This window comes from Amphiprion ocellaris, chromosome 15 (assembly GCF_022539595.1).
Source record: "Amphiprion ocellaris isolate individual 3 ecotype Okinawa chromosome 15, ASM2253959v1, whole genome shotgun sequence".
Lineage (NCBI taxonomy): Eukaryota > Metazoa > Chordata > Actinopteri > Pomacentridae > Amphiprion > Amphiprion ocellaris.
Genome location: NC_072780.1, coordinates 12,257,960 through 12,266,039, shown reverse-complemented (window position 1 = coordinate 12,266,039; position 8,080 = coordinate 12,257,960).

Sequence of the window (8,080 nt, the reverse complement as noted above, 5' to 3'; positions counted from 1 at the left end):
TGTGCTAAAGTAGCTGCTCTGAATAGCTCACTGGGGAGATGTTGTTGCCCCCCCCCACTCCAAACCCCCTACCAACTGGAAATCAATGCAGCCCCCAGATGTTGGGGTCTCCCGGTCCACGGTGCAGCCCCATGCTAGAGATGTTCCTCAGTGTCTGATTGCACAAGGGAGAAGACTGGAAATAGAAAGGCTTCTTTGACTGAAAGCACAGTGACCATGGGGGAGGGAACCAGGGCCTCAGCTAGAGAGAGTCTCCTTAGCAACAGGAAGAAAATTAACATTGACATCCTGACTTCCCGGCAAAACTCGTCTCAGGGCTTCTGCTGGATATTTCCATGGGGCGAGCAATAAAAAAAAAAAATGTTCAAAAGCTGATATAAAGACACACACTCCCTGCTTGTCTTCCATTTATATTGAAATGAGTTTTTCTCCCTCTGCTCGGCTTGTGTGTAGTGAATACAGACAGTCCTAATGTATGTATTTTGCTCATTTTACTGTGTCTGGCGTTTCCGCGCCTCTCCTCTGTGACTCTGTTTGCCTCCTGCTGTGGTAAACACAACATTGCTATGATAGCACATGCATTTCAGAAAGCTCAAAACACCGCCGAAGAGCCGAAACATTCTCTCTCTCCCTCTCCACCCCCACTCTCTCCCCCTCTCGATTCCTTCCCCCTCTCCCTCTGCCTCCGCCAGTCCTCTCCCTCGCTTCCAGCCAAGGTATTCAGCTCCCATGATTGCAAACACGCATAATGACAGCATCTCCCGGGGGCCAGCGGAGGTACCCCACTGATGCTGAGAGACTCTATCCTGTCGTCACATTGCAGGAAATTTGTCGGCAGTGCACCGCTGGAGCCTTGGTGAGCTTTGGCAAGGCACCGCCAGAAGCCGGGCCTGGCTGTTTTTTGTTTTTTTTTTGTTAATAAAAATGAAGTGCAAATTGTGCCGGGCTCGCATGCATTGGAACAGCTCACTGCTTCCTCCCATTACGCGGGGGCCAGGGCGAGCGCCATGGAAGCGTAAGCGTGAATACATTATGAAGTAATGAGGAAACATCCAGGAGAGGGTCACGGGGGGCGTCAAGCGGCTCCAGGGGCCTTGCGAAGAGCTTTCAGTGCGCTCCGTGATGGATTAGTCATTCGCGTTTGAAGAGCGAGCGCGAGGTGGAGTTCAACAATGTTACACATAGCAACAGTTGCTAAGAGTTTGCAGCGCGCGGGGCCTATTCAGCTCGTGAATATGTACAGTCGCCGCTCGACGGGGATATAGGTGAATGGAGATAGGGCTGTTTTGTGTATCAATGATGACGGCGGTGGTGACATTTCTAACAATGCCGCATAATATTCATGAACACGGAAAACACTGCGAGGAATCATGGGTAGTGGAGAGGATAATAATGTAAACCAATTCATACCGTGGCGGCACGAGCGTGGCTAGGACAAAAATGTCTGATATTTGGGATTTTTCGAGGCAGATCTTTGTGGATGGCGAAAGCTGATATCCTAATCCCTGCTGGAACTGCAGCTCAGTCTGCTCACCAGCGAATCGTTGGAATGATCGAGTTCTATTTTAAACTGTGACAGAAAACCTTAAATTCACGCACTCGACTGAGATATCCAGCAACGAGTGCCTCGCTCTCTCTGCCAATCATGCATCACACAAACAGGTCACATTCTATACATTCCCGTAGGGTTGGGATGGTGGGTGGGAACTGGTTTGAGCCCAGTGCTTTAGAGCCACTTTCGGTTTCCTCCACGGCGCAAAACGCCCTCCCATTGGCATTCACTCACTGATGAGCCCGCCGAGCCGCAATGGAGTCGCCTGATGGAACGCCATGGCAACGGCCGACACCTGGCAAGAGTTCATCCCACCTCCTCTCTCTCTCTCTCTCTCTCTCTCTCTCTCTCTCTCTCCTCCATCATCCCCCTTTTCCCTCCTACTCCTCCTCCCCACCTCTAGATGCTGGAACATATTTCCCTCAGACTGACTGAAAGCCCCTGTGAACAAATAATGGGTGCACGCCAGTCTAAATAAAGTGCGGTTTATGAGTTGTGGTCAGAAATGTTTCCCTGTGCCCTGCCCCCCCCACCTCCTCTTCTCCCCACACTCTCTCTCTCTTGCTCTCTTTTTAATGTTCTGCACAAAAAAAAAACTGTTGCCAACGTTTTTTTTCAGCCCATATGGCTGCTTGGTGATTATACAAAGCCATTTTTTCCTTTCTCGCAGTGAGGCACACAGTCAAATAAAAGAGAGCGGCTCCACACCAGTAGTCTGCAAACCCATGTTGTAGAATGGAACAAGACACCCAAGCCAAAACAAACCAACGCGCTCCTTTGCCATTTTTCAGCTCCAACTTTTCAATAATATGTTAGACCTTGGCATTGAATACATCTCCTGTACTCGGCTGCATTATCAATTAATCAAATTAATCAAGACTGGAGGCGGTTTTGCAAGATATTTGCAGCTGACTGAGAGGCTGCATAAATGCTCAAGTAAACCTCTGCTTGATAGAAACCACAGAGGTATTAATCACATGAACCAAAGTTAGTGATGATGGAGGATCCTGCAGTGTTGTTTCAGGGTGTTTTGCACTGAAATCAGGTCCAAGTGTTTTGTATATTAAATAAGTCATTTAACATTTGGGGAAGGATGACCTGAGAAGAAAATGATACATTTCATGTCTTTTACAGACTTGGAATCGAAACATGGACACAATCAGCTGTGGACACCAGGAAGAAAAAGCTGTCCTTACTACTACTTTCTAGTCTACTTGGAAGATTTGTTCTGTACATGTGAAGTAGATCGATGTCTAAGTGTTCTGTACATGCGCACAACGGATCAAACTAAAATGGTTTTGGCTTTCCAGTGCATGCACAGTTGGTGCCCTTGTAGTATAGTGGCTATGCAGCCACAACAAATTGGAGGGTACAGCTTGATTTATGCTTCTGCTTTAAACCTACACTGTAGATTCACTGTGGGCTAATGTGCACCTCACGGCGTCTCAGACCACAACAACTGTGATTGGTTTGTTTGATAGTGATATACCATGTAAACACAGCATATAGATTTGTGCAAATACTTCTGTCTAACAAAATGTAATGTGCAATAACCCATAATTGTATCTGGCTTGCTCACAATGCAAACACAATAGCTAGTATCCTGCCAGTGTAGCCATATACTGATTTCTTGTTTTCATAGCTCTACCACAAAGTGTATAAAAAGATGGATGAACCCTCTGTGACGTCACTTATAGGTTTTCCGAAGAGCAGTTGTGAAACTTTGAACCCCAAACCACGTACTTTTAAACAAAAACTTTCTGTACATACTGCAACTGCCTTTGCATTGTACGTCCTGTTTGATGCATACAATTGCGACAAACTACTTAGTCATAATATTGCGTCTTAAGCTTTGACCACTGCAGCTTGTAGTGCGAAATGATCTGTCATCTGTCTGTGCACTTATTGTGGCTCAAGCTAGTTTATAATCATGTGAGACATCGCGACAACTGTGCAGAGGATTGTGGGCCAGAATGGCCAGATAAGCATGCTGGGTTACATACTGGAAAATGTGATTAAATATAGTGGGACATCTGAGTAGTGGGATATACTTAATGTTCGAGCATACTGTATAGTATGTTAGCGTAGATATTGAAATGTCCCCTCAGCGTAGTGACTCCAGCCGTTGCCATCTTGAAATACACGTCACTCATCAGATCCAAAAATGAGTAAAGAAACGGAGGGTGATGGAAACTCAGACGAGCCTTGCAAATATGTCATTGCTACTGACTGTCCTGTAATGGCACCACACCATAACTATACATATGCTTATGTGTGTAATATCAAATTTCACCCTCGTACCAGTTGTCATGAAGAGGGATTTTAGCTATAGAGACCAGAGACGTTTTTGCACCAGTCTGTAAACATGTTTATTTCTGCTGTAAAGTTGAATATTTTAACATGAGGGTACATGAGGACTGACTCGCTTTTGGATACAGCCTCAAGTGGACATTTGAGGAACTGCAGTTTTTGGCACTTAGACATTAGCTCAACCAATCAGTGCATAAGCTCAATGGATTTTTCCAATTTGTCATTGTTTAAAGTCTGTAAAGTGTGCATTTGACTTGCAAACAAAATCTAGACAATTTGTGGATTCAGGGGTTAACTGCTGTGTGTGCAAAAGGTTTACTACTAAAAACTTTAGACAACTAGAGTTCTGTGCTGCATAGATAATTGAGGGGGTTAGAAGCAGAGTGATCGAACCCACAAAAAATCCAAACTAAGTTTTATATAATTTCTGTCATATTTAATTGTCTAGATTTTAGTGACAAAGTAGCCTAACCTGCCAAAATATATCGTTACAGATGTTCGAATGTTAGACCATTCTTGAAAACACAAAACTTTGAACCGATTTTTCTCAAAAAACTACAGAAAGTGGGTTAGACCACTCTGCTTCCAAACCCTTCAATTTCAAAACAAAACCACCTGAGGAGTAATGTGTGAAAGCACTTTCAATTTGTCACCACAAATTACAAAAATTAGGCACCATAATACTGACAATGGCTAAGTTTGTAAGGCAGCAGAGGAAATGTGAAACTATTCCTTTCAAACGGCAATTCTCACGGTTTTGAGGAATGCCGTAATAACAAAATCATTGAGAGTACAAGACGAGTTAAATCCCTGAGTCTGGTAATCAAATGAGAAGCAATGGAAATAGAAGGTAACTGACTGTTCTCACATAGTCCCCTGCTGATTTTGCACATTCATAAATAAGCAAGCTATCAAGACTTGGTTTCAGAACCGGTGCTATGGTTTGGTAAAGCTCTTAGTCTCATTTCTTTGGGTCTGGCAGCATTTATGCGTCTCATTTTGTCCCCCTAAAACCAGTATGAGGAGGCCAAGTCATGCCAGCAGAAAAATCAAGATGGCTGTTGCTGTAAAATCAAGGAAAAAGCTTTGAGGTTTTCAGCGAGGAGCATGGCACAATGGTTTATATTTTTAAACGTAACATGTCTACCAGAAATTATGCCTTCCATTTCAACAAGTCCCTATTAAATTTAGTGTCCGGCACACAGAGCTTTCTTCCCATCTAATGTTTCTGCAGTGAAGCATGTGGCCATCACCAAATTATTTATGCTAAATTGCCGGAGCTATAGGAGGTACGAAGTAAAAGTGGAAAAGAGAAAAACTGCGGCGAAGCCTTGGATGGTGGCTCATAAAACTGAGACAGAGTAATAATTTTAAATAGTGTAATAGAGCTATGTTTAATTCCAGTAGGTGATCATGCTGTTCTCACTATAATCACATTTATTCACTCACGCAAGGTGTAAAATGCCCATTTCTAAGATAATTATGATAGTACTGTACTAAGAGTCGCTGCAGGAGCCGTACAACACTCAGCAACTTGGAGGAAAACTTTGTAGAACAAATAGTGCATTGCCACTTCTTTAAAACTTTGAAGGTTTTGTTAAATTTGAATGTAATGGAACCAAAAACATGATAACAAATGTTCTGTTTTCGGTGTAGCAAACAGTGCTTTTTGAGTAATGTACTGTGTGCTGATGATTTAAGTGCCTTTATACAGTATAAATAGCAGCAAGGATCATAATAATTCCATGTTTATGGGCAGTTAAAAGGGTCTGGATAATTTCAAGATATTGCAGTATTTGCACAAATAAGTCACTCAGGTGTGTCAGAATGACTCTTATTCGTAAATCCAAACAGAAATATTTATTGCAGTTTAACACAAATTTGGAATTTATCTTTTTTTTTTTGTTAGTGTTATTATCTTGAGTGTATCTATTAGAATATATTGTGTTATAATTCGAGTACAGCATCTTGTCAGCCACGGGAAGGAGCGGTCCATGGAATGAACCCAGGAATGAAATGTTAATGAGCATTAAACAGCTCCTTAAATGTAATCATCTTCATGGACCCTCCACATGGCCTCTGTTTGCACAATCACACCTTAATCTGTTCTCCTCCAGGCCACGAATCATGAACCTCAAACCCTTGAATCATCCAGCTCACACTACAAGGTTATAGAAGCTTTGATATTCATGCAGTATGTTAGAAAAATAGGACACAGTTATGATATGATTGCATTTAGCACGTCAATCTAAAGACAGTCTACTCTCACGTACTGTAGGCGTCTATCAGAAGAACACTATTCATAAACCTGTCTTTGTGGGAACAAAGTCTTTTGTGCAAATTGCACAATCGCATATTTGTCCCATTCACTGGGAAAATTAGTGCAGTTCACAGAAAAAAGTGACCCTCCCTTCACGCTGCTGAATGGACAGGCCGGGCTTGTTGTGAATGACAGGTGTGAAGTAGCCAAAATACTTCATGCGCAACCAAAAACAACAGTCTTTGTGGACACTGGCGAAAGAGAAACTGGTGACATAGTGTTTGAACATGACAAGCCACAAGTCAGACAGAAGGGCCGAGAAAAACGTGACATATGTTTGGGTTTTTTTGGTGGAGTTTGGCTATTCCTTTCTGAAATTCCACTTAAAGGTGGAGGATAAAATTCTGGAGAAAATTTGAACTCAACAGCCAAACAAACATACAACTCCTGCTGGGAAACCTTTAGAAAACGTATCCTGCAAGAGTCATGTACATGCATTGGCTTGGCAGTGACAATAACAACTCTACAAATGAACCAAAGAGAAACATTCCAGATGTATACAATGTATGTTAAATATAAAAGCTAATACACTACCGTTCAAAAGTTTGGGGTCACTTAGAAATGTTCTTATTTTTTTGAAAGAAAAGCATTTTTTTCAATGAAGACAACATTAAATGAATCAGAAATACAGTCTAGACATTGTTAATGTGGTAAATGACTATTCTAGCTGGAAACGGCTGATTTTTAATGGAATATCTACATAGAGGTACAGAGGAACATTTCCAGCAACCATCACTCCTGTGTTCTAATGCTACATTGTGTTAGCTAATGGTGTTGAAAGGCTAATTAATGATTAGAAAACCCTTGTGCAGTTATGTTAGCACATGAATAAAAGTGTGAGTTTTCATGGAAAACATGAAATTGCCTGGGTGACCCCAAACTTTTGAACGGTGGTGTATATTTAAAACATCTAGAAACAATACAAGATGCAAGAACACAAACACAAAGGAGTGAAAACTAGAAAAATGTAGATTTTCAGATTGTTGTTACCAACCAGAAGAACCATAGAGGCAGCTGCAGACGTCATCCTTGCCCTGGAGGAGCCAAGAGCTGGTGGGCAGGAGTCTCGGTTTGTGTCCATGAGCAAAGAAACTAAGCTTGGTGGTGCTGAAACTGACTTCTTGTTTGACCATTTCCCTTGAAAACAGGGAGTAGTGATAGTTTATGTTTTCACATAATACCTTGCAAGCCTCAGCAGGTGTTCATCTGCTGCTCCACAAAAACCATCCACTTCAAATAAAATCAGAAGGAACTATGTTTTTAAAATTCTATGAAATCACCCAAATCTCTGGAAAATGTGTAGGGACTATTAGGGCTGTCCTGTGCACGTAGTGTGACTGTGCATGAGAATGCTGTTGGTGGGCTACAGCAGGGTTGTATAGATCGATTTGAGCCGCCTGTTTATGTTGTTTTTGTTTTGTTAGTCCCATTTACAAAGCTGGGGCTGCGTGCAAACACTGGATAGCTAGTGGACCGTAAGTAGATGTGCCGAATTTGACTAAAAGTGATTTGACATAGAATGTCTTACACTACCTTTTAAAAGGAAAATATAGAGTGGAAGCCCTTTTGTTTTACAACGGCTGAGCAACCATTAAAAAAGGAGCAAGATGGAGGAGCTTCCATCAAGATATGCTTGTTTCCAAGAGGACAGTACCAGTGCACAGCCGGCGCTACCTCTGTTCCCTTTGAGAACCGACCTGCATTTTGGCAGGTTTATTAACCGAACACTACATAGCATCATGTTGCAGAAGATGGGGTCATGTCTGTAGGCTAGAAATTACAAAGTGATGATGAAATTTGTGTTTATGTAGAATAAATAATGAATCTCATGTGTTCACAATTATTTTCGGATTGTACAAAATTGCATATTGTGTTGCACATTGTGTCTGATGATTACA